Source organism: Thunnus thynnus, chromosome 23 (genome assembly GCF_963924715.1).
Source record: "Thunnus thynnus chromosome 23, fThuThy2.1, whole genome shotgun sequence".
In the NCBI taxonomy this organism is placed as follows: domain Eukaryota; kingdom Metazoa; phylum Chordata; class Actinopteri; order Scombriformes; family Scombridae; genus Thunnus; species Thunnus thynnus.
In genome coordinates this window covers 15,087,672-15,114,706 of record NC_089539.1, presented here as the reverse complement: position 1 = coordinate 15,114,706, position 27,035 = coordinate 15,087,672, and the positions used below count along the sequence as shown (strand labels likewise).

The 27,035-nt window shown below is 41.0% G+C and overlaps 1 protein-coding gene across 4 annotated transcripts in view; it reads left to right on the top strand.

The window, feature by feature from the left end:
• Window positions 1-9,013: 9,013 nt before the first annotated feature.
• The window catches only part of plxna4 (plexin A4), a 243,640-nt gene continuing 225,618 nt past the window's right edge, over window positions 9,014-27,035 (top strand). For 3 of the 4 annotated variants that reach the window (XM_067582264.1, XM_067582266.1, XM_067582267.1), the window contains exon 1: window positions 9,014-9,174. The gene's annotated coding sequence lies outside the window, so the exon portion shown is untranslated. Of the gene's footprint in view, window positions 9,175-11,285; window positions 11,765-27,035 lie in introns of those variants that run through there. The other variant, XM_067582265.1, reaches the window with a different exon arrangement.

The following is a 27,035-nucleotide window of genomic DNA, read 5'->3' as shown; positions in this document are numbered from 1 at the left end:
TAGTCTGTCTGTCAATACTTTACGACTTCTGTCTGTGGCTCTCTGTTGCAAACAGGAGTAAGTAATATTTGTTGGGAACAGCAACAGATTTAGTGCTCTAGAGAGTATTTATGGCAGCAGGACAGTGTGGGAATGAATCGAAATATATTCATTGTAAGGAAGCAATATGTCACCCAGTGTAACAGTGTTGGTTATGTCTTAGTTTTAGACTAAACTTGAGGACACAGTATAGAAGAATAAGCTACATTTGCTAGGCGTTGTTCAGACCAACATTAGCTCTGCGTGAAAAAAATAACGCAGCCCTCTCATTCATTTGAATGAAACCTCTGCATTGACACAGTGGGGGTGCCAATGCACAGGGCTCCAGCAAAACAAAGCAGGGTCATCCAGTAAAAAAGTTAAACCTGGAGCTGTATTGACCAATCACATACATGCAAGTACACATTCCTGGTAGATTACTTTGTAACGTGAATACCGTGTTTCTACTGTTTAGCTCGCCATATCACCTCATATCAATAACTTTATCGATGTTATAAGATCCTGTCTGTGAGTATTACAAAATGCTGTGTGGTTTTTTGGCTCCCTTTGAAAACATTCATCTGTAGCTCCATCCCAACTTCCTGGATTGTATTTCATTATGTCACCTCAAACAACCCGCCCCCACCAACCCAGTCGCATTGTTTTAATACAGGGCTGTTTTTGGTCTGAATTATTAGGATCAATGAATTGATCCTAATAAGGGTTTTGTCTTTTCACAGGATTTGTTGATGATAAGAAAATATAGAATAACACCAGATATATCCTTGATATCATAGCAGTAAATTATCATATATTATAAGTCTCACATTATGGCTAAATGCTAGCTATGTACTTTGGGGTCTCATTTGTCTGCTCCATGAAATCAGCGCTACGTATCCAGTTGTGCTATCATCAGTGTGGGGGGTTTCTTGTTTTAATTCCTGCGCAGCTCAAGGGGGAGGTGGGCTGATGGTTGCTCAATGCTCACGGGCTATAACAGTCTCAGGCTCTGTTCACACCTGGCATTAACATGTGTCTTGGGTGATCCAAGTGAACAGCTCTAAGTACATCAGTTCATGCCTGGCATTAGGATGTGTCTCCACATGTCTCGAGTGACCGCTTGTGATTGGATCTCATTTCCCTGCTCTTTATGCAAATAAACACATCCATCATTTCCATTTGCAAAGACCAAATGTGCTGTTTTTAACTGGGGGGAGGCAGCAACGCACTTCCCGTGCCTAGAAATTAAAAGGAGAAGAAGAAGAAGAAGTTTGAAGAGAAAATCTAAAACTATTTGGCTCAAATGGAAATCAGATAGAATCCATTTTGCCTGTTGTTGTGGCCTCTTCTTGTTGTTTTGCACCAAATATGACAGCGTTGACGTGTGAATGAGTACGTACTTCCACTTACACAGAGGATGTCAGTTGAGTGGGTGGTCCCTCATTGTGGCCCAGGACACATAACGTACACACTGCTAAAAGAATGTGGCCATATATGACCTATAGACCACCTCCAAATGTGGTCTGAGCGATTGGATCTCAATGCATCTTAGGTGAATTCACACCTGTACTCAGAGCTGTCCACTTGTGATCGGATCACCCAAGATGTATTTTAATGACAGGTGTGAACAGGGCCCCAGTGTGCATGGAGATACTATGGGCCAGTAGGGAACAAAATGAGCAATCCTAGAATTGGTGAAAGAAGCTGTGGATGGGAACACAGTCTGAGTGCACTAACAGGTGTAAAGTATGCGTAAACGCTCAGGGTGTATTCTGTCAACATTATTTCAGAATGTGAGAGTTGGTTAAACACTGCTTAAATGTATTTTCCCTCCACCACAACCCTGCATTGCAGTGGATATCCTTTATGTGTGAATGATCACCATTGTACATTGATGACATTTCCATCGGGCATTTGTGTGCGTGTGGATGTGTTTGTATGCATGCTTGTTGTTGATATAGGTGTATCAAATATATTCCTGTGTTTTTTGTTGAATGCAGCGCCAGTATCAACTAAACTGCTGTGTGGTTTGGATAGCTCTGGCAGGTATTTCATACTAGTTTACATAATTCCTTCTGCAGTGAGAGCTGCGATAAAGCTATTTTCTAAACCTTCACTTGTGACACAAGTGTACACTGAAACATCAGTTTCACCTCTTACTGCTGCACCTCATCTCTACCTGTGAATGAAATTGTTTAAAAATCAAGTCATGTTTTTTGGGGTGGGGTTTTTTTTTTGGGCTATTGGAATTTAAAAGGACTGGTCTAGTAATGCTGGAGAGACTTACCTTTTATGTTACAATATATTCATTTGCTTTTACTCAATTCACTAAAGGCTTACACTGCTGTTTGAACAGTTTGTTCCCACTGCAATGTCATTGTGGAATGATCAGAATTTTCCCCTGGCCTCAATATACAGTAGACATGAAAGTGTGTGCTTATGCTGTTTTGGTTTGTGTGCTCAGTGATTTTTCTTGGATTCATGTTTTTTTTTTTATCATAGAAACATCACAAGCAATGCAGAGTGGGATTATAAAGTATTACTACAACTACAGTACAAAAGATTCAATGAAGGATTATCAAAAGCAGGCTAGATCCAGGACAAGGCATTAAAAGGGATTTCTTCAGTGAATGTGACTGCACATGAAAACAACAAATGCTGCATCTTGGGTATCCATTGAAATGTTTTAATAAAGATGCTCGACTGCATATTGTTTGACTAGCAGGCCTGGATGTGTTGTTTTGGTGCATTTTTCCAATGTTGTCTCACTCAGCTTTTTAAATCAAAGCGCTATGATGTGTTTTGTCTGCATGGTATGTGTGTGTTCTCTCAATTCCATACTGACAGATTATAGCAATATGATGTTTTGTTTTGTCTGCATTCACATATTTGTAGCCTTGTCGTAAAATACAGCAACACTGAAGTGTTTTGTCTACATGCCAGAACATTCCCGGTTATTGTTTGTTAACAAAGTGTAGCGGCCCTTCTGTCATAACCCCCATGCAAAATGAATATGATATAGTCTGTCACTCATTGCTTATGGAAACACATACAGCACTTTCTGGCAGGGTGCAATGACATTGCGTGTTTATGACATGTATTCAAGCATGTATAATTACACCATTTACTGCTCTTCTGTCAGACTTGGAAGACAATGATCACTTTAAAATGTAAATGTGTTCCCTCCATGTTCAATCAATTAGCAGTCAAAATAACGTTATGGTTAATTTAATGTTTTCCGTTCCTATTTCTCCCTCCTCATCTTATTACTGTTGCTCATCATGTATCATCATGTATGGGCTGAATCAAGATTAAATGCCAAGGACATACTAAAATAAATGTATTTTTAACTATGTTCAGTGAAGGTTTACTTGACATGTATGTCATTTTTCACTATGATCAGTGGAGAAGGTGGGATGAAGGCCCAGAGATGGATGAACTGTGGGGAGGGAGGGTTACTCATTTAATTTCGCCACCCAAGTGTTTAAGGCAGCAAATTTAAATGCATCTAGGTCTGTGTTTTTTTTTATGTTGTCATGCCCTTTTGAAACTCTCCCCTCTGTTTGTGAAGTATAAGAATCTGCTTTAAAAAGATAGTTTAACTGCAGGTCAGAGGACCCAAAATAAATTCATTACATGCACAAAAACATCCTTAGACATACTCATTCAGTTAAGCCATCAGGACAGATAAACATCACAAGACAAGAGTATCTGGAGACATAGACCTAGAAAACAAAGCTATTACAGAGAGGAGATATGAATACACACATAGATTTGGCTAAGGGATGCATTCCAAAGGGGAAGTGGGGAAGGAGGCGTAGTGATAGTGTGTAATGTGGAACGGTGCCAGTCGATATTGTGCTGAAAGCTCCTGGTCAAGTTGGTGAAAGATACTGTCGATAGATTATAGCCACAGAATACAGCAACGGGTTCCCAGAACCTTCTGTGTGTGTGTGTGTGTGTGTGTGTGTGTGTGTGTGTGTGTGTATTTGTTTGTGTATGAGAAAGAGGCAGGACAGATGAGTGAAAAACAAGTGCTCTCTCACACTGGACAGTCTGGCTTATTCCTTATCTGTCTACCTTGCCTTGTAAAAGAGATGAATACACTCTTATCATGTTGTTGGCTGCAAAGAGGACTTGGGTCCATGACACACCAAGCCAACAGTAGGCTGTCTGGAGCCGATCAGCTGTCCTTGCACATCTGAGACCGTTGCCTGTAGTCTTTGAGGTTTGACCACCACTGTTGGCTCTACTTGGCTCTCATCAGCTGCTGTATGGCCATTGCAGCGGAGGAAATTGCTCAGAGGGAGTTCTTTGACCAGCTGTTCAGCCTATTAAATTAATGATTTCACCCATTTAGTGCAGTTATTTCTCTTTATATTTCCACTTTTCTTTCTTATCTTTCTTTTTTTTTTAACATACAAAAGACCGCCAGTTAACAATGCCAGTGCAAAGTAAAATGTTAAAGGGCTAGTTCCAACATTTTCCTACACATATTCTAAATGAGGATTTCAAGCAACTGAAAATACTATTTATTCAGTTTATTACAGACTACTGACTAGGTATTCTATTAGTATCTCACAGCAACATGCAGAACATACCTGTGTGTTGGTGATCAGCTGACTATTATTTGTAGTCTTTTGAGAGAGGGGGAAGGAGTGCAAATATTTTAAAATTTTACACTCTGTAATACTTGTACATGGCAGTTATGATATAATTAAAGCTATAGTGATGGTAAATAAACTATGGTCAAGATAAAGTTACGGTTTGATGACTAAAACACTTCCTTAAGGTGAAAGAAAGATAATGTTTATGGTTAATAAGAGGGTAAACATTAATGCATTTCTGTGAGAACAAACTCAAATCTCCTGCATGAAAGTCAGACTTGCTACACACTCATCCACCAATCCCAACCTCCAAACCCTTACTTTCTGCTTCTCTGCATAAAAAGCACACTGCTTCCCATATTGGCAGTCAATATAAAGGGGTACTGAGCTGCTAGTGGAGAGGAATGTTTATATAAAGCTGTGTGGTCCCTATGAGCCTGACTCTATTTCATCACTTTATTTTTGGTTGCTTTGGCTCTTTGCATTTATAATATGTGGCCCCAGTCTCCAACCCCCTGACCATCTGCAGTGCCCATCCCAATGGAAGAGTTCAATTCTGGGGGGACAGAGAGAGGCGCGGCGGGGGTGGTTGGCTTGGATCTCCATGGACATGAGCTTGGATCTCTGGAGAAATGGCTGGCAAAAATACTAACTCACCTGGCCCTAGAGTGCATAGACACACACACATAAACACACACGCATGCACACAACTATATGGACAGACAGACAGGCAGCTGCTATCTTGATAGGGAGGCTGATGGAGATGATACATGGATGAATAAACACACACACACAACATGATAGAATAAAAACCGAAACACACAAAGCGCACAAAAAGCGGTAAGTCATCAATATGCAAACTAACTAATTATATGACTGAATGACATAATCAACACGCCTGTCCATCCCCCCTCATGCACACACACATACACGCACACACAAAATATACAGAAATGTCAGCTTCAATATAATTTACTATCCAGTAGCTCACGAAACAGACAGAAAATTGAAAACCTATTTACAATCCAAATCAATGGGATATCACAGTGTCATTCATTGCGTCCATACAGCACATAAAACTTCATTAGCTCAGCGACATGCTAATAGATTTTCTACGAAAATGAGATATCATGGATGAGACTGACATATCCAGTGTTTCAATGTGATTTAAACCTGGAAGAAATAAGCCTTTGGGCAGACACTTTTATTAAGATGGACACACTAAATCCAGCATCACCACTGGCAGGTCATAAATATTATCATCTCAGGGATAGAAATGACTTGTAAATTGACCATAAAGCGGATATACACACACTTATGTGTGATTTAGCAGCCTGCCGCATTGAGGGATATACTGTAACAGATGTGTGATGAATGTCTATTATGTGGGTGTTACAGTGTGCGTGCAGGGTGTGTGTGTGTGTGTACGTTTGGGCTTGCAGGGGGGAAAGGGGAAGACCCTAGGGAACAGGGTACCACTGTGGGGTGATCTCAGTATCCCCACAGGCTTAAGATAAACCACGTACAGCTGTGTTTAAAGGGGTTCACTGAGTTAATTCAAAAGGACACAGGGATGCATGGCAAGCTTACGTGTAGACACACACATGAACACACACACACACACACACACATACAGAGTTTTCAGCAAGATGAGGAGCTGCTGAAATAACACTGTGCCAGCTGGCAACAGGATCCACACAGACTCACAGATACACACGCGCACCTCCCTCCAACCCACTTGACTGCATTAAAAAGGAGGCTTCATCAAAGCTATTCATGTTGCCTCCATAAGTCATCATCTCATTTGCAAGACAAATGGGGAAGTCAGATTGGTCAGTGCATTTTAATAAAGAGCCAAGCAACGAGCTAGCCTCCTCCTCTTCTCCTCTGCCCTCTCGGATGCAGACATTCGCACAGCAGGACCAGATTTGTTGAACTCTTGATAAACCAGCATTCAAATTTATACTTTTAACACTGGTAAAGTAATAACCTGGCAAGTCCTCCTGCCATATGTCAAACCATACTTAAAATTCAGTAAATTTAACAAATGTTTTCTTGTACCAGTGTCACACATTGAAAACCCTGTACAGTGGTGATTTAGAAGATTCTGATCCTGACAAATTCCTTGACATTTGATGTGTATTTGGACAGGTTAAAATATGATCTCATGCACAATGTAGCATTTTAGGCAGGTTGCTGACATTGGGATTAAACCTGTTTAGTCTTAAAACACAGTAAGTCTAAAAGTAGGCTTTCACTTTGATGAAAAAAAACATGCTCTAAATATCAGAATGAACTAAGAATGAACTTTGAATCTGAACTTTTAAGCCAATGTGGGTGAGAAGCTATTAAAATGCTAAAAAAAAAAAAGAAGTGAAGATCTACAATGCCATGACAACTGGGTGAGACTTTTTTGCAATCAACCCACATCTCTTTGACTGTTATTAGACTAGTAACACTAAGAAAATCTTGTTTAAAACAATTCCAGTGCAAAAATACATAGCTTAGAGATTTATCTCCAAGCAACAGATAAATGTGAATCTTGATATTTCTTTTTGCCTCTAACAGTGACACTAACAGACCCTCAAGGTCAACTGGCACTATTTTTACCGTAAGCCGTTTTTACTATCAGAGAGAACAATGGACATTAAAACATTTTTCTTTAATCTAATTCCTGACATACATGTTAATGTTCTACTTATCTGGTTTATGTTTTTGACCAAGTGTACCATTAAGGGAAATAAAAAAAAAACCTTGTGTGTTTAAGCTTTCAAGACGAACCTGTGTCCTTGGATTAAATTAATATATGCTCATGCAGCATACAGATAGGATGCAACTCCTATGATAAAACACAATTATACAGACCCATTATCATGTGGTCCAAGCATGTTTGATCTACACATGGACCAATAACCTTAACATTAATTTCATAAGGTCATGTGATCCTGACCCTTCACGGAATGACTATTGTCACTGTAGATTGCAGCGCTATTGATTTGCTGTGCTTTAAAGCTATCTGATATTGAGATCCACAGACTGTTGATTTAGCGCTGTGTTTGTGTTGAATAATTAAATGAAGCCAATAGGTTTGTTGATATCTGTGCATTTTCATCCCACAAATGACTCCAAGAGATACCTTCAGAATCTGTCACAAGGACCAAAGCATAATAAATGAACACAGATCTGACACCTACGAAAATCAATAGCCTGTCAAAGAGATTTGGGCAAATAGCAACTACCCCCAAACACACAGCTATTTTTGATTTATTGTGTGAATTGATTTACAAAGGGGTCACCCTTTTTCAGAGGTGACATTGGACTCTTCGACCTAAAAACCTCTTTGTTTGTTTTCATGTGTTTATTTGTTTACATAAGGCACTGTTGTTCATTCTTTGTATTGATTTTAGAACAGCTAGAAAGTGTTACCTTCTCAAGAGTGCCTTAACCTCTTAAATCTTGCAGGCCCCACTGCTGGGTCGATCTCACAAATGCATCTTGTCTGGCCAAATGTTGTTTAAACCTGCAGAACTTCATTTTAAATTCTAGTAGAGGTCCTAAAGTTTCCAAAAGTACTAAATATGTCACGCTGACTTTTAGGAAATTGCATATACAAAGATACAAAAAAACGCCTTAAAGGATAGGTTCACAATTTCAACAGTCATTTTGTGCAAGAATGCATTTACAAGTTATTCTGAAGCTTATATGAGGCTTCAGCAGTCTGATTTAATCATATCAAGTGGATAGCTGCCACATTTACAGTCTTTTTAGAATCAAATCTCTTTGTGTTTCCTTAGACAGTCTTTCCCTGTTGAGCTGCAGTGGAAGTATAGTAACAAAAAGAGGGACTTTGGCACTAAAAAAGACTGTTAACATTGAAAGATAGCCTATCTACTTGATTTGATTCATTTGGACGACTGAAGCTTCATATCAGCTTCAGATAAACTTTTAAATACATTTTTGCACAGAAGGAGGGATATGGATTTTGGCCCCCATCTCTTACATTGTACAGTAAATGCATTACGAAGGGATCTTCTAATGGCCAGTATGAACAGGAGGAATGATTATGGCAAGAAAAAACTATTTCAGTGGTCATCAGGGCACTTGACTATTATTTTAAGACAGACTTGAGCAATTTTGAGCCTGTCCTTAAACTCAATTTGATGTAACGCTGAAACCATTAATAGCCGTCACAGGCTCGTTTACACATTTTTATTAGGCTTGTTGGTATAAAACGTTCTTTCACAGAGCTATCTTGAGATGTAGCCTAGTTAAAAACCTATGTGGTCACACGCACCGTTGTGATACTCTGATACAACGTGAATTTATTTTGCAGTCGCTTAAAAAATAACACACAGGTGGGCGAGATTACAGTCACGTGACTCCAAGGTGGCGGTAATTGGTGCTGTCTGTGACACCGTCTCTATGTTTACAATCGTTACGTTGCTTAAACCAAACTTTAACACATTAACTGGAGTTTAAAATAGTGCCAAAGATGCATTTGCACGGTGGAGTTTCCTTCTTTTACAAAAAACAGTGGAAAACATTCGAGGTAAGTAAGTTGTTTTCAAGAAAAAGAGTTAACGTCGGTGGTTTTTGAACAACAAATATGACGCCATTTCTTCCATGGTTAGCTAGCTCACATGCAATGTAAATTACTTTAAATGAAAAAAACATATCTTAAATCTAAACATAGGCTAGTAGCATAGGTGTTAATATGAAACTCCCATTTAAGACTTTTGGTCTTCCCTTTCCACCCAAGAGACCAAATAGCCTGTGAATGATATTCCTGTGATATCAGTTGATGGCCTATTCTGGATGTGGATGGACTTTACATCATCCTCCACGCCTTAAGAGACCTAATATTGATGCTTGAATGAGGCAGCAGATCACTTTAATAGAGCTGACTTATCTGACTTGACTTTTCTGATATATTTATATGCTGTGGTATTTGTAAAGTGCTCTGAAAGGTATGATATAGGCTGTTGTAGTAAGGGTTTGTGCAGTTAAGTTATTCTCGCAACCTTGCTGGTAGTAGTGGTCACTGATAGAGCGCCGGTGAGCAGGCGAGGCACTGGTCTCGGTTTGTATTTGTCAGTGTGTGGCTTGTGAAGTTTCTTCGGCCTGTAGGTGGGGCTCTGATGCAGTGTTTCAAAGCCAGGGATCCCTCTGGAAGTGAGAGCAGAGAGGGAGGGAGGGAGGGAGGGAAAGAGAGCGAGAGAAGGAGGGAAAAAGGGAGATGAGGCTGCAGCAGATGCCTCCCAAAAAGACCCCCCAAGCGCATACTGCCTCCGAGTTTCAGGGATATGGGCTGAACGGTCAGAGGGCGCATGCTCCTGCTCTTTACCAGTAAATTAGGATTAAAAAAAAAAAAAAAGTTGTTTTCATTGAGCCTAAAGCCAAATCCTCAAAATCCTCCATTCTGTCATTGACTTTGCAATAGCCTACAAGACAACAGGGCTCATTTTTATCTCATCATTTAGAAGTTAATGAAACTTCAACGCTGACTACATATTCTGCGCAATATTTAGTATAATATCAGTTTGTTTTGAATTGTCTCTCTGTGATCATAAGGAGTGATCTTAATAGACGGTTTTATGGAAAGGGCATTATTCCTGCACCCCCACACCATACCATACCATCCATAACACATACAGCTTATTTCGTTAAATACATGATTACATAATTAGGCTTTTAGAGTATTAATTGCATAAAATGTATGGGGGGAGGATGCACTCCTGAAGCATGTTAAAAGATCATCAAAGAACAAAAATGCAGATTCTAATCACCTACAACTGTGCAAGTGTCGTAATTATGTTGCTGTGTTGCCTAATCTCTATCTTTAAACGATCCTCCTCCGATTAGATATTCAAATCCGATGATCTGATCATTTCACCCCGGCATTGTAGCGTATTTGTGTAAATTCCCCTTTGGCATTGCCAAATCCCATTCTCAACGGGATGAATGCATTAGGCTACATAAACCTTCGCCTGGCTGCGGGAGCCATACCTCACTGAATAAACCTCCTATTTTAACAAATCATGAGCTCTATTTAATCTCACACCCTCTGGCCTATTCTTGTGTTCTTAGGTGAGAAATAACCGTCAAAGAGTGGAACTGTTTAACATGAAAATCAGCCTCTTAAATACTTGTTTAAAAGTAGTCTGCGCGGTTATTGTTTTTTTTAAAGATGCTGACGCTAAAAAATGAACTGCAGAGACACTAGTGGACTTGTCTCACTTAAACTGGCACACAGTCGCTGTCTTTAAAATAAATTAGATCATAAACATGATTATGGTAATAAATGGCTTGTTGTAATGGACAGTGTAGTGCCCATTAATACGCACTAAGCTGCTTTAGGGTAGTTGCCAGGGACTTAAAAATGTAACCCCCTCCCCCTCTTTCCCTAGACCGGAGATATTGGTCAGTACAGGATCTCTGGTCGAAAAACAAAAAACGTCGCCTTTTGCAGCGGATGAAGTATCTCCTCAGCGCCTGCCGAGCCCCTTCAAGATCCGCTGCGAAGCTGCAAACTCCGAGGCAGCGCACCTCTCCCTCTCTCGGTCCCTCCCGCACTCCCCTCCTCTATCTCTCTCTCCCTCTCCCTCTCTCTCTCTCTCTCTCTCTCTCTCTCTCTCTCTCTTTCGCACTCCGCTGCAGCACCCCCAGCACCTCAGTTAAGCAGGAGCACCGCACTGAGTCACATCTATACACACACGCTCACTACACGCACACACACATACACGCACACACACGCACACAAGCACAGCCTCCTGCGGTATCCCATACGGCGCAGCGGCTTTTCCAACGGCATACCAAGTGCTTCCTCGCCGGGGGATGGGAGTTGCAGCTCCCGCGTCTCAGAGCGCTCAGAGCGGCGTAGTAGGGTCCTGCTGATCGGGGGATGCTGCTGGAAGTCCGCTGCTATTTCTTTTTCCCGTGCAGGAACACGCCTTCTAACTACACCTCTACCGGGGATTTAAAGTGGACAAGCCGTGTGACCAGGATATAACATTTATTCTAAGCGTTTCTCAATTTTTTGGGGGGGAGTAAAAAGGAGTTGGGGATTGCTTTGGACGTGCCTCTTATCCGCAGTGTCGATGCGGCTGCGGCTTGTGAAGTGATATCTGCATAGATTACAGGTAAGGAAAGAGGCTTGTCACGGTGTTAGTGTCTACAGCCAGGACTGTTTTTTTTGTGGGGGGGATGCTTTGCTGTCATTATAGCTAGGTTTTGGGTGTGAGGTGTCCACTGCACCAGCCAGGTGACGGGAGGCGTGTTGCACCTGTTCTAGCTGCGCCATGCCCGCTCTGCGCACTCCGGCGGTCGGGCGGGTTTCAATCCGAAGCCGTCCATTTGGATCGTATAAGTAACCCCCGGGGAGAATTGCAGAAAATCATAATGACCTGCTATTTCTCTAAACTTGGGACTTTTTTATATTGACTGGATTCCCTCCGTTTGGCGCTTCATAGCATCCATGCCCTTCATCCACTGTGAGCCCAGAGAGCTGCATGTCCAAATTCGTGCTTGGTGCCTCTTGCAGCGTTAAACTCTGAAGGTTAAAAACTGAAAGATTTGTCGGGGATTCCGCGTCGGATTTACGCAGTGCCTTCAGGGATAAACCCAGCGCGTAGGACTAGCATTTAGTGGCGTGTAGACTTCTGGACAGCTATTGGGATTTCAGTCATGGCTCGGCTTTATATGAAATCGTGAAAATGGACAAAACGATCTGTTATCCTACAACTCATAGGAAGCGAACTGTTCAGGATGATAAGCGACTGTAACTCTGTGACTTATGATAAACGCGGCGTGGCTCTTAAAAAGTTCTTTAATCCACGCTGTTTTGCGCATCTTCAGAGATCCACATTGGATTTATTTCATGTAGCCTGAAACTATTCAAGCGTGGCGCTATGAAGAACCTTTCTAAACAAATTCTTTATACTATCGAGATTTCTCAGTTGCACAATCCCGAATAATTTTCTCGCATTTCTGCCCATAAACAAACAGTATTTGACTATATTGTTTTAGATCTATAAATGTAGCCGCACAGTTATCATTCGGTGTCTACTGTCTTTAGTAAATCGTGGAAAATGCGTGATGCAAAATTACCCCTCAACTGGCACATTTCTTTCCGTGTGGCTTCCAGGATCGCTGGGATACGCCAGTCCCCCTCTCAGAGCTTTTGAACTTGACCGATGTGGCTCAGACAGAGCGCCTCAGCAAGGGTTTGACTTTAGGGATACTCAAGTTAACAGAAAACATTGTAATAGCTGTACAGGGACTTACTATCTGTGATGCGCAGCAGAGTTTATTGTGACTTTTAATGGAATTTTATCACGTATGTTTTATTCATATTACTATATGATTATTTAAGGGTCACATGCGTGGTAGGTTAAATAAGTTTTTTGACAGTATTGAAGATTATTTGAAGTATTACTGTAGTAAAGAGGACAAGAGAGACATTTTTTGCCAATGTGCCCAAACACGTCCTTCCCGGAATTGTATGTGTATATTAGGCAAGAAGCAAAGTGTGAGTTCCTGTAAATGTTCAGAATATTGAGTCACTGCCGAATTGCAGTAAAACAAAGTTGATGACTTTCATTTACCGAGATAGGCGTAGATGTATAGACACATGGATCACCTTCCTCTTGATTGCTCCAGCCGTGGTCCGTGTGTTGGGAGTCTCACAAAGTGCAAAGATACTTGGCCGCTTATTCTGAATGAGTAATATCTTCCGAACACTGTGTGTTTATGACGGTGTTATGGTCAACACCGTCTTAAAATGAGTTGAATTTATTCGGTACAGGGTATCTTACTTTGTTATCAACACATTGGATTTTGTACACAAGGTTAATCATCCCCTTTGTCTTAACACAGCTGTGGGTCATTTCCTGGCATCAGTGACATCTGTACTTTATATGGGAGGGTTTGTTTGAGCTTGAGCTGATTTCTATACATTGGAGCAGTGAGTGTAACAGTGCAGGCTCTGTCTCAACTGTATTGTGTGATGTAGGTCCTTGACTCCAAACGCAGCTTTACACTTTGTTCCCCCATGTCTCTCTCTCCTGCTCCATCGCTCCCTCCTTCCTCACCTCCCTTCCTCCCATCCTTTCTTGCACCTCATGCACAGAAAGCAGCTGCTCCAGCCTATGCAAAATGCAGAGCCCTAGTACAGCAGTCACACTGAGTACTCTGAGCCCCTCTCCGGGTTTATCCCCTCCCTCTATCCACCTGCACTCTAGCCTCAATGCATCAATTCATTGTCAACTCCTCCAAATCCTATTTGATGTAACACTGTACTTAATCTATACCATTGCATTATTGTTGTTAGATATTAATTACACTCAGTGAGTTGTGTTTTCTGTAATGATCCTAACAATAGGATTGGATATTTGTACTTAGTGCACACTCAACAGAGCGTGGCAGAAGGGACGGGGCTATATATTAGAAAAACCATGAGGGGCAGTGTGGCTTCACAGGCTGGTGCAGTGGATAGATTGTTCCCTTAGGCTTTCATTTATCAATGTGTCATAGTAACATTAACATAAACATTACTGTTTATTGGGTAATAATCAAAAGATACATACATTAAATATTTATTTGAATTTTTTTTTTGATAGCATTTGCACATGCTCAGATGTGCTCTGGGCAGTGTGGAAAAAACACTATTATTTGATGTCATGCTTTTTTGCATTTAGAGAGTCTGATTTGGCACCAAAGTCATTGTGATGGTTCTTTAATGGACAGCTGTAAACAAACTGATTAAACATTTGATACTGCTGTTTGATAGGTAACCTATTAACTGTGAGTATCCTGTGATGGAGAGGAGCTCACCTACAGGGAAAACTGTCTTTACTGGAAGTTCTTCAGCTTGCTGCAGGCTGGCAGGTTACAGTTGCTTGACTGTGTACATTTGTGTGTGAGTGTGTCTGTTTTTCAGTGTTTATGTACATTTTGACTCATTTCTGAATGTTCTGATTTGTCTTCTTGTCCTCTTAGAGGATGTGTATGTCCTCTCCTCTTGTGTGTGTGTGTTTGTGTGTACTGCTGTTGTCAAGGTCTCGAGGGGAAAAACATTAAGTCCCTGGGCTGTTTGATAATCCTATCTCATCTGTGTCTTGCCTCCTTGTCCTTTCACCAAATTCCAGCTCAGTCCTAAACTCTTAAAGGCTGTAAGAGCACTTGGCACTACTCATTCTCCCTCCCTCCTCCCACACGATTCTCCCTTTCTTTCCCTCCCTCTCTCCTCCCAGTGTGCTGTCCATCAAGACCTGCCTATAGGAATTGGAACAGCAGCCTTTATCGGCGTGTAAGCACCTCACATTGACATACTACCCCCTGTCTGTCGGCCAATGTTACGGCTACAAGGCTGGAGTTTGGACCCAGAGAGCGTGGCCTTGTCAATATTATGGTTTGCTAATGGATAAACTCTCACTCCAACCTTGGCAGTAAAGACATTCATTAAATTTTGGGGGAGGTTCACTTACAAGAATAAGCTCCATAGAAAATCTTTGCAATGTGTTCTTGTCAAGGGGGAAATTGTCAATGAATATGAATGGGGAATCTGAGAAAGATTCTCCATAGTGATATAAATGCCTGGTAGCAGTGCAGGCAAGAGTCAGCGGAAGTGTGTTTGTGTGTCTGTGTGTGGGTGTGAATGATGCATCTGTGACTGGCCTGGCGAGGCCTTATATGAATACTCTGGTCACAGAGACGTATCGTCATGTCAGACTGAATGATGAGTCTGTGGATTGGTCCTGAATGGAGCTCTCTGTTTGTTCCCATTCTGTTTCTGTTGCTCTGTTTCCTACTTGATGTCTCTCTTTCTCTCTCACTCTCTAACTCACACACACACACACACACACACACTTACACCCCTCTGGGCTGTGACAGGACTACCAGACACAGGCTAGTGTCCAATTAGACCCCCTCCTTTCCCTGCCACCAAACACTACATAGGAGATGGCAAATTGCATTTCCGTGTCACCAACTGTTCTTCCCACTATAATCTACCTCTCATATTTTTAGAAAAGTCAGACACATGATTCTTTAACAATGGCTGCAGGGCAAATATAAAATTTGATATATACTTTTTGGGGGTGCTACTCTCTTTTTCAATTTATATATGTGTATATATATTTTTTTTATTTATTAAGCTGCCACAATTAAATACAGAGCAGTTGGTTTGTCTGGAAAGTGGTAACGGTTTTTGGTTTAGGATGAAACAGTAGAATATCTGGGGTTAAGTCTTGGATTATAGTTATTTAATTATAGTTGTCTTGGCCCCTTTTACTTGCTATATAAATGTTATCTTGTCTGTATGGACTTGACCTTAGTGTGCAAGGAAAGATTCAAAGTCTATTATGTTTTAGTTGACACTTCATTAAAAAGATAGTATCACTGACTGACGGTTTTGATCTAAATTCCAATTTGGGGGGCAGGATTCTATGCTACATTAAGAGAGTAATTGCTTACAAGTATGTAATTAACCCGTTGGTAATGCACCACAGAGCTGCATATTGATGTTTGCCACAGCAATGACAGCAGATATCTGAAGTGAGGATCTCCAAACAATAGGCGTTGTAAATTCTTTGGGGAAAAATCAATATGCGTCACAGCGTCCAATTTAATGAGAACCTTTGTTCTCCTCGGAATAGTTTACTCAGCATGTGTGTATGATGGACGCCTACAGAGAAGATGCATATAAATGTATACAGTACCAATCAAATATAGTCTATATATGCGTGTGTGTGTGTGTGTGTGTGTGTGTGTGCACCTGCTGTTAAGAACTTCTTTTTTCATCTTGGCAGCCAGAGTCTTATTAAGCTGTCACGTGCCATTATAATGGGGACCAATACATGTACATGCTACTATATCACAGTCACACCACTTTTATTTTCTCCCTCCAGCATTCTCTCATGCTTCCTTTCATCTTTTTCTCAATCCTTCCCTCTCTCTCTGACTGTTTCTGCCTCCAGCTCTCTCCTCCCATATCTTTCTGCCTCACTCTAAGCTGCCAAGCACATAACTTTATCTTTGTGTGTTTGTGTGTGGGGTTTGGCAAAAAAAAAAAAAAAAAATCCCGACTGTTGTGACATTGGAATGACCTATGAGGCAGGATATAAAGTGAGAAGGAGACATGGGATGTTGCTGTTTAGATGGGAATCAGGGAGACGTGGAAAGGCACCAACATATCAGTGCGTTTGCCAGACTGCTTCTTTTGATAAGACCATATTAAGCGTTTCTCCCAGGTCTCTATGATTCATATGGAGCCGTGAGTCTGATATATAAACAGCTCTCTTTGATGCAGCGGCAGATGACACGCTGTGGCATATTGGCTCTTATGTTTGTGTGTGCCAAGCCGAGCATGACAAGCAGTAAATTAGTTTTGTTTCAGATGCATGAAATGATGAGAAAATTGCAGACTGTCTCAGGGCATTTTTTTCCCCTCTTGCTCTCTCTCATTTGCTCCTGTGCCGACGCCTCAAGTCCACGCAAGGATTAGGCCCCTAATTCTGTTTTCATCCCGCCTGTCGCAAAGAGGCATGGCCACGCATGCTTAAGTATGCATGCATGCATGCACACATGTTTTATTAATCCATATCAGACAATACCTTAAAGCTTTCAATATTTATCATGTAACCTACAACCAACATATAATGTTTTTTTATGTCCTGTAATTCTTTTAAGACAAACTGCTCTTTTATCCTTTGGGATTTTTTTCTCATCACTCTATACTTTCAACAGTAAGGGACTCTTTTAGTAAGGCTGGAGAAACAAACTATGTTTTCATAGAAAGAAATTCCAATGCCTTATAAAGTATTATACTACAATGTTGCACCCACAGATCAACCTCATGAGCATTAGGAGTTTCAGCACTGTCAACATCTAGCAGTAAAGGTTAATGATAACACACATTGTTGACAGAAGCATGTACGCTCTTGATACTCCTCCCAGCTGTGTTTTAACTTCATTGGTTGTCGGAGCTCTGGAGTGACATTGCTGAGCACTGTACTTCTGAAAAGTTGAACTTGTTTCAACTTGAAAAGAGGATCAGCGCTTACGGCGCTCGGTGCAAAAAGAGGTCAGTGACTTCTTTTGGGTTGTGAGCACTCAAAGCACCACCTCTCCATAGGGGTAAGAAGAAGCAACTTCAGCATTATTTTAGTGGTTTGGGTGGAGATTCAAGTTTTTCTGCGAAAAAAAAAAAATTGAAGCTGGACATTGATGATGATGATGGTGTTATCTTATATTCTAAATGTACAGTAAATGATTCCTCTGTAGCCACAGCAGGATGTTGCTAATACTAAAATTGCCATGCCAAATAACTATATTGTAGCTTATTGAAATCAGTTTGTTCTCACTGAAGTGTAGTTCTGCTATGATTGACGGGTGTTTTCCGACCTCTGTAGGAACAGACTTATTGAGCATCATTGATTACTATATTTTTACAGTATAATTTTGTTTCATAGCAGGAGGGATCTTCTACTCGATGACCAGAGGATTTAAACTTAATGATATGTCTGACCACTCTTTTCCACCCACACATACCCTCCACTCCTCTCTCTCTCTCTTGTCCTCTCTTTCACTTCCTGTCTACTCCAAGTGTCAATGGTGTCAGGGGGCATCAGTATGCAGTGTTACCACAGTAATTGTGAAACAGCGGGCTCAGGCAAGACCCCTGCTGTGTTGTAGTCAGACAGCAGTGGGGTAGGGGGAGAATCTGCTTTACAGTAATACCCTCCTCACACCACCCCACCTTCTCCTCCTGTCTCCCGCCTCCCCTCAGGATATATCATAGTCTAGCAGCATAATATTGGGGATGTTACAGAGAGGTTTAACGAGGCTTACACTGGGTTTTCATGTTATTCTTTTCTCTGTCTGCTTCTCCCTTTTGAGTTTGGGATTTTGTCTTTCTTGAGTATTTTTTTTTTCTTCTGTTGATGGGATTTGGAATTGCTTGTGGGTGTGCGAATGCAGTGATTGACTCTTAGCCAGGGCCCAACTCTCGCCAAGTGCTGGGGAGAAATTTGTTGCTCTCCTGGAATAAAACGTGTTGCATTTGTTATTCCGGTTAAGACTCAGACTATCATCATTGACAGGTATTGATTTTTGATTGCTGTGATTAAACTTTCCAGGGAAGGGGTGACTGCGCCAGAACAGTAAAGTTTTAGTTGTCTATGCCAGCAAACCTCTTTTTCCCTTCTCCAAACTGGTGAATCATCAACCCGGTTATTCTACAGGGCTTGCTTGCTCACACATGATATCATCCTTCAACTTTGACACATATGTTTGATTGTGTCATCCTTTCCCACCCTCTCCCATGTTGTGAAGATTGTTAGGATTGAGAATGATTTGAACACTAAGCTGAAAGCTTACTACATACTGCCTTCTCACACTCGGATCTCTGTATGGCTCAGCGCGGAGCGGACCTATTAAATCTTTCCACTATAGTGACACGCACAATCCTTACCTGCCACCCACGCAGCTAACTGTGTTCCTATGGCAACGTGATTTGTCAACTGAGAACCCCTCCACAAAAATTGTCCTTACTGCTTTGCTTGAAAAAATAGCAGGAGGCACTAAAGAGACGTGATGGGTTGATACTGTGATGGACTTCTGACCTTTCATATGACAGTAACTGGGCTCAGAAGATTCAATATTTACATTTTTATCTGCAGTGGGAGAAAGGCAGCAATACTTGTTGACATTCTCAGCACTGATTACCATGAATGTTAGTATGGGTTGAAGTGCCTGGATTTCAAAAAGGTCTACTACACTGTGAGTCTTCTTTTCTTTGAAAACAGTGACAGTTGGAGTGTTTGTAGTTTGATGCTTATTTGGTGCTCATATTACCTTGAATAACAGTCTTTTCATCAAAGGGATTTCCCATTTTGTTGCAAATTTCGGGCACAAAGCACCACTGGACTGCAAGTAATGATTATTTTCATCATTGATTAATCTGTCAGTTGTATTTTGAATATTCCTTTAGTCCATAAAAATTTGAAAATAGTGAAGAAAATCAATCACAAGGGGATGTCTTTTGCATGTTTTCTTGTCCAACCTACAGTCCAGAACCCAGAGATGATCAAATTTTCAATGATGCGTAATAGAAAAGCAGCAAATACTCACATTTGAGAAGCTGAAACTAGTGAAATGTTTTTTTCTTGATAAATAACTCAGGGGATTATTCAGTTGTTAAATTGTTAATAGTTGACTATCAATTTCAGCATTTATGCACCCTATCATTAGGAAAGACAGCAGAGGATGGAGCTGACACATTAAGTTTTCCAAATAAACAACAATGCAACAACATGATGTCCACTATCTATAATGACAGAGTTTTTGGCTGTTCAGTACTGAGCACACCTCTCCCTCTCCCAGCTCCACACACATAGCAGTGGGAGTTTCTGTAGACACCAGCACAACTTCAATCCCCAGGTGATAGACTGGAAGAGGAAAGGTGAGCCACTTTGTTGTATTGCATCAAGCATCCTCCCTCAGACTTTTTTTTTTTTTTTCTCTGTTAGCTCACAAAAAGGCCATCCTCTCTTTCTCTCTCTTGAGTCTACAAATGTAACTGTGGAAAAAGCACAAGTTCTGAGAGAGGTTTTCATCCCTCCCACCGCCCTCCCCTTTCTTTGTGTCCATCCGTTCTGCATTGTCATGGTAGTTCTTCCAGCTGAGCTTTGATTGGGTTGTTCTAGGCCCACCGGCAAATCTGGCAACTAGATAGTTATGCGGGGTGAGTGTGTGTGTGTGTGTGTCTGTCCATGTTAAGTGGACGTGTGTATGTGTTTTGTAAGAGGTTTTTCCCCATGTCTCCGGGAAAAGCAATGCGATGAGGTAAAGCTTGCAGAAAATCAAAGTATAAAAACGTCCATGACCGACTGTGGAGAGACGAAAGCAGGGGAGGAGGAGAGGGAGGAATAGAGAGGAGGGGTAAGACGCTGGATAACAATTTGCATCCTCTCACTTGCTTCTGTGAAGGGCGGCTGGCTAGAAAGCTTGTCTGATGTGTTTATGCCATAGGGTTTGAGGGATGGAGTTATAGGCAGGGAGAAAGTTTGAGGGGAGACAAACAGTGGGGAGGGGAGGAGGGGTGGTGGAAAGGCATGTAATGGAGTGTAAACCTGCCTGAACTCAGTTTACCCAACTCTGTTTGTGAAATGGTTTATCCACAAATTTTCAGCTAATGTTAAGGATGTTTTTCTTTAAAGTCATAGCGCCAAGGGTAGCTCCAGTTTTGCCTCTGTGATAGGGAGTTGCCTCAGGTCTGTAGGCCAAGTCAGCCTCAGTCATGAAGACTGTTTTCAACCAGTCTTGGCAACCAAACGGCCCAGTTCCCTGTGAGCACAGCTTTTCTGCTCTGTCAAGGACTAGCCCAGTCCTTGCTTAGACGTCAGCGCAGACAACACAAACAGAAAATGTCTCAAAGGGAGAGTCAGAAATCTCAATCCACTGTAGCAAAAACCATAACTTCTACACTTGTTGACAGCTCTCTCTCTCTGTAACAACCAATGGCAGCAGCCACAAAACAAAGCTGCGTCTATACTCTTGGACCTCTTGCAGCAAGTAAGACTCTAGCACAAGTAATTTATGAATACGAGTTATGCCACTTTCCGGTAGCGGACAGTATGATGTTACTATACAAGGCCAAAGGGACCCTGTTGGAGTGGGGATTTTGTGTCTGTGGTGCTGTATGCTGCCAGTGGCTTGTAATCTCTGTGTGCATGTGTGTAAGCGATAGAAAGTGTGAATGAGTCTGTAGCTTCTTCCAGAATGATGACTGGAGTGGATTTATGAGTCTGTGAATCATTCAATCATGGCCCTCATCCCACTAGACCTCTCTTCCCTCCTCCTCTCAGATGCCTCTTCGGGCCTCAGGACATCACAGGCCAAGTATGACGTTGACATTAGGCTTGTGGTGGAGGTTTATGGCTGAATAGACACATGTACACACACACACACTTATTCAGTTTCCAAAAAATGTAATTGACTCAAATGGTACATGTTGTTAAAATGGTTTTGTGTTTACTTGAATATGCAACACAAGCACCTTGAAAGTCACACAATATTAATGTTAAGTATGCTAACCAAATATATGATTATTAGGGATTCAGTCTTAATGCTGCATTTATGATTTCTTGCCATGCCTTTGCTTCAAAGACCTTTTTTTTAAATCTCATATATGGACTAATCCACTTTCTAGTTATAATCTCAGCAGCTGGTTGACATGTAGTTTATGAGCACTACACATTTTTCAGATTGTATTTTGTATTTATATACTGCTGAGATATTTTCATCATATATGCTGCAGTTCAGGGACATCACCTCCACTTGACCTGCCACTTTACACAGCATTTAACTATTTCAACTCTCACCCTTCCCTCTGCAGTCAAGCACAAGATGTGTTGAAGAAATATATAGGTGCATTTATAGGCTGTGTTAGTGTGTGCCCTCAGCAACATCCCCTTCATCCCTATTGTGTAGGCTGCAGAATGAATATGAGTGTATTTATGTGTATTTAGTTTAAATTCACCTTAATGTCCAGGAGTTTGTCATGCATCTGCTGCATCAATGACTCCCATGGTGCATCATTGCACTCATCAATTAAATATTAACATTGTCAACATTTTCATAACAAGCCCAAAGGAGACACTGCTCTGTAATTATTGACAATTATTGGCAATTACTGGAAATTACTACCTATTATGGCATCATGCCAATATTAGTTTTTGTAGTTTAGATGCACACTTTTCTCATTAGGCAGCGGAAGAATGACACAAAAGGGGAGAAATGTTTTTGCACGTGTGTGCACATTAGATACGTGTTTAGAGATCATTGGAATGGGGTGTTAACATGTTTAGTTTGTGGAGCAGCCTAAATATCACATAATTTAATCACCATCATTTCTCATGGTAATGATATTAGTGTTATTTCACTTGCTCAGCACCACATGAAAGCTTGACTTTCTCTTTATTTTAACCTTTTAGGGAAATGACACATACACTTTTACTCATGTGTCGTGCCAGCTGTTTCTTCTTTCTCTCTGTCTTTGCTCTTTCACTGGCAGTAGTTATAATATAGCGCCATTTGCTGAATGTGTTTAAAAATGGGATATCTCAGCGGCTGGAAGGGCACTTTTGACATATTCTGTCAAAGTGCTCATTTTTCAGTTTCCCAAGACCATTACCACAGGGCTGCAAGTCTCTGCAGGTGTAGACAGTCTGTCTTCACTAGTATGTCCCACATTCTCCATCTATCCCACATGGTCTATACTTAGGTAATTTAAACTGGATGGGCATGTGAACAGGATGACAAAGTATGACGTACTTTTTTCAAAAAGGGAGAGTTATAGAAGTAAGGTCATATTTTTCTTTCTAATTGAGGCAACCGCAAAGTTAAGAGAAAGTCAGAGACACATGAGAGATGAGACACATGCTTGTGTTGTATACATATGTGCATCAATGTCCCTGCTAGACTGTTATCACTGTGACTGAATTTTAAGTATCTGCATCTAGTGAGTGTAAATTCAGTATCATGGACAACTGGACCATTGGTTAACCTCAATATGACTTTAGGTTAGAAGAATAATTTATCATGTCTTGATAAAGAATTAAAGTTTCTCCCTGATTTTTAAAGTGGTTTTGTTTTTGTTCTATGGATTAGAAGAACACTTACTAAATTTAGTTGGCATGTAATGTGATTTACAGAAACAAAGGCAATAACAAATTTAAAAAGGAGCTACAGGTCAGTCAACTGACCTCATTCCAGATGTGCAGAGTAAACCAGGAGCTGAGATCTTTAAGACTCTTCCTCATCACCGCTATGGATTATAAGGGAAAGCTGTAATCCATGAGCTTCTAGCAAACCAAATCAACCACTGCACTGATGAGGCTCACAGATGTGATGGTACTGTGGTGTGTGTGTGTGTGTGTGTGTGTAATAGGAATAGGATGGATTATTATTACTGTTTTTGTCCAATAGTTTATTCTCTGTCCTTTGTAGTGGGCTCAGCTCAGCACAACACACACGCACACATTTGGTAACCCACATAAACACACACGCACAACTCCACATAGTCTACCGAGTGTACCCTCACACCTCAGTGTGTATATCATAGACACATTTTATTAAAAAAAAACACTGTAGAAACAGTGAGTGGTTGTAGAAAAACACAGCAAATCCCTCTAAATTATCAAGCTTTTATGTCTAAGAAGTTAATCTCAGAGGTCAAGTCAGCAATAGTAAGAGAGGAAGACAGGGGAGTCAGACAGGTTACTAAAAGGCGGATTTGGAGGGAGACAGAGACAAACACGGGTAGATTTGAAAAATTAATGAAAAGAAACAGTGAACATTTCTGTGTGGTCAATAGCCGGTAATGACTAGCTCCATTTGTAATGATCACCATCTGAACTGGGGCAGGTCTGATCCTGTTTACAGCAACTCAGCCAGAAAACCTGATTTAGCCGATGGGTGAGCTCAGAAGCAGTTATTTTAGCATGTAGGGATTTTTCTTTCTTCCCTGGCGCCACACAAGCTGTAACCAGTTGGAAGTAAACAACATTCAGACAGCGTTATCAATGTCTTGATCATTGAGAGCTAATGATAAAGTATTACCCGATGTTAATGACAGTGAAGGCAATTTGGCAACGCTGAGCATGACTTAATACAATGATTGATTCACATTTGAAAGGATGGAATTATGTTGAATCTTTAAACAGGGATTGCTCTCAGAATACGCCAAGTAAATACTAAGTTGTTCTGCTGCCTACAACTGTCCTGCAGTAATGTGACAGTAATTGTGACGCTGTGGGCTATATGACAGTTCTGTCGGCTCCTTTGTTCTGTCTTTGTGACCAAATTTTAATAGAAGCCATATACATTTGTTTTTCATATTTCTATTCCCATTATGTTAATGGTTTAGATCTGAGGGTATTCAAATGTTATGGTGACAATTTACATGTGTTTTTTCTCAGGTAGCACTGGTCTCTGGGCTTGTCTCAACCTGGATTACATTCTGCGCCCTTCCCTTAGGCTCTGAGCTTGAGTGTGAGCACTTGTGTGTGTGTGTGTGGGAGGACTGAGTGTCTGTCAGTATGTTTGCATGTCCTGCTGTAGGACTTTCTCACAGCAGACATTTTGGCATGTTATAACATGAAATGTAGGGGTAATTAATGACATCAATAAAGGCAGCATTACATTTAGGTGCAACTCTGACTCTCACTTTGTGTTGTATCACATTTCCTCTCTTCACCCTCAAAGCTCTCTCCCCTTTGATTGTGGATAAATGGTTAACCCAGTCGTGTCCTAATACATGCACATTTCTGAGCATGATTAAATGTCCCATTCAGTAGTGAATTTATTTTTATTATGACTTTATGTGTGTGGACTGTCACCTCAAACAAGGGAGGATCTAAAGTTAGGTGAAGGACTAAGCTTTACATTGATCATACAACCTTATTTCTCCCCACCTTGCCACTTCTCTCCATCCTTGACCAATAGGCTTTACCAGCTCACACCCCAATTCACATAACCTCCACTGTACAGTCTTACATAAGCTGTTTATTATGATTGGTGGCCTGAAGTGTGCTGTGTGCAAAATGAAGTGTTATAATTTCTGATTTATTACCTGCTTCAGTGGCACTGACATGCTCGGGTTCTGCTGAGTGAGAGAGGGAGTGAAAAGGGGAAAGGGACAGGGAAGAAGGGCTAATGTGAAAGAAGAGCTTTAAGGATGTCACCTTTGCTGGAAATCAAGTCTTATCACAAGTCAACCAGCCTGATCGCACGAAGATTAAAGCCTCAGAGGTCACACTATAGCTGTGTATTTGCGTGGATGGATGCTTGGAAGTATTTTGAGTTACATTGGCAGTTATGAGAATGTGTGACGTTGTGGACGGTTGTTAGTGTTGAGCAAAGGTGTGTTTGATCCACTTGTTAATTCAAACTATAACCTGACAGACATGAGATTTCTGTGGCCAACATGAATATTGATTAGTGAGAGTTTTTTTTTTGACATAACATAAACACATTTGATTAAGTTTCTTAAATTTTGTTCTTAAAGAATTTTGATCTATCTGTGGTAAGCTACAATCGGCATGTTGATGTACCAGTCAAGCTGTAATTCTGATTGACACAAGCACTTGCATAATGATTGTTGAGCAGCACCGCAGAAAAAATCCTGCCCTGAAGGTAACAGACAGCAAAGCCATTTCTGTCTCTTAAACACAAACACACTTGCACACAAACACACAGAGCACACTATCCTAACGTGTCTTGTTTCAGTGTTTCTCATACTGCAGCAAAACATTCAGTCATTCCGGCTTCAAGCAAAGTACGACTCATAATTAATTACTATGTCGAGAGGAAAAAAGAGATACTGGAAACCAGAGATGAGAAAAAAAAGGGTGAGGGAGGAGAAGAGGGATGAAGAGAGAGAGAGAGGGAGAGGCAGAAATTTAAGTCTCATGAAATAACAGAGGAGCTAAGGGAGAGTTGGAAGGAGAAGAGGTACAGGGAAGGAGGAATGGATGGATGGAGAAAGAGAGGAAGGACGTGTTGGGACTTAAGATGGTGCCAGTCGGCAGCTGATGGAAGCGAGAGCTGATTTGTCTACACGGCCCTGCATTCCTGTCTGCCCGTTAGCGCGGGGAATAAGGGAATTGGAAGAGAGAGAGAAATGGAAAAGGAGAGAGAGCTAGAGGCTTTGAATTTGTTCTATGAAAGCAACTGTCAGACAATGCCTAGCAACACCATTTAAGAGGGATTCTTGGCTTCATTTATTGGAATTACTGCAAAATATCTGCCTTTTTGATTCAAAATGAGCTTATATGGCACAACATGACTACAACTAGGGGGCAGTTTGACGGATGATAGAGAGGATATCTTTTTTTGTTAACACAAAATGTCAAGTGCTTCTTGTTAAATATAGATTAGAGGGAAATATTAAAACTCTCTTCAACTCTTTTCATTACCGCATCTGAATTTTTTAAGCTCTTATCTTAGAAAGTGGTTGTTTTATATCATTACTTGTCAAAAGGAGTCTAACATTTGGCTCAGGTGTGCAGCACTGGTCATCAGCTTCACCTGTTTGTACTGTCTTTCCTTTAACACTATGCACAGATTGGTTTGTTACTCTGCATTTTATGTGGATAATTGATAAATGCAGATGAAGCTCATTATTTTTCTTACCATCACGTGATTAAGGTTCTTAATGCTCAGTGATGAGATGCCTGTGTATCTTTGTTGGGACTCAGACATCCAAATTTAATTCAGAGCTTCATTAAGTTCATCCTGTAAATGGCCTTTTCTGGTCGCTGTTGTGTGGTCTGTGTCAAACACAGAGGCCCCTCCCATTCAGGAAGTCAGCCACAGTCTAACCCAATCAGAGCGAGGCGCTGACGGCAG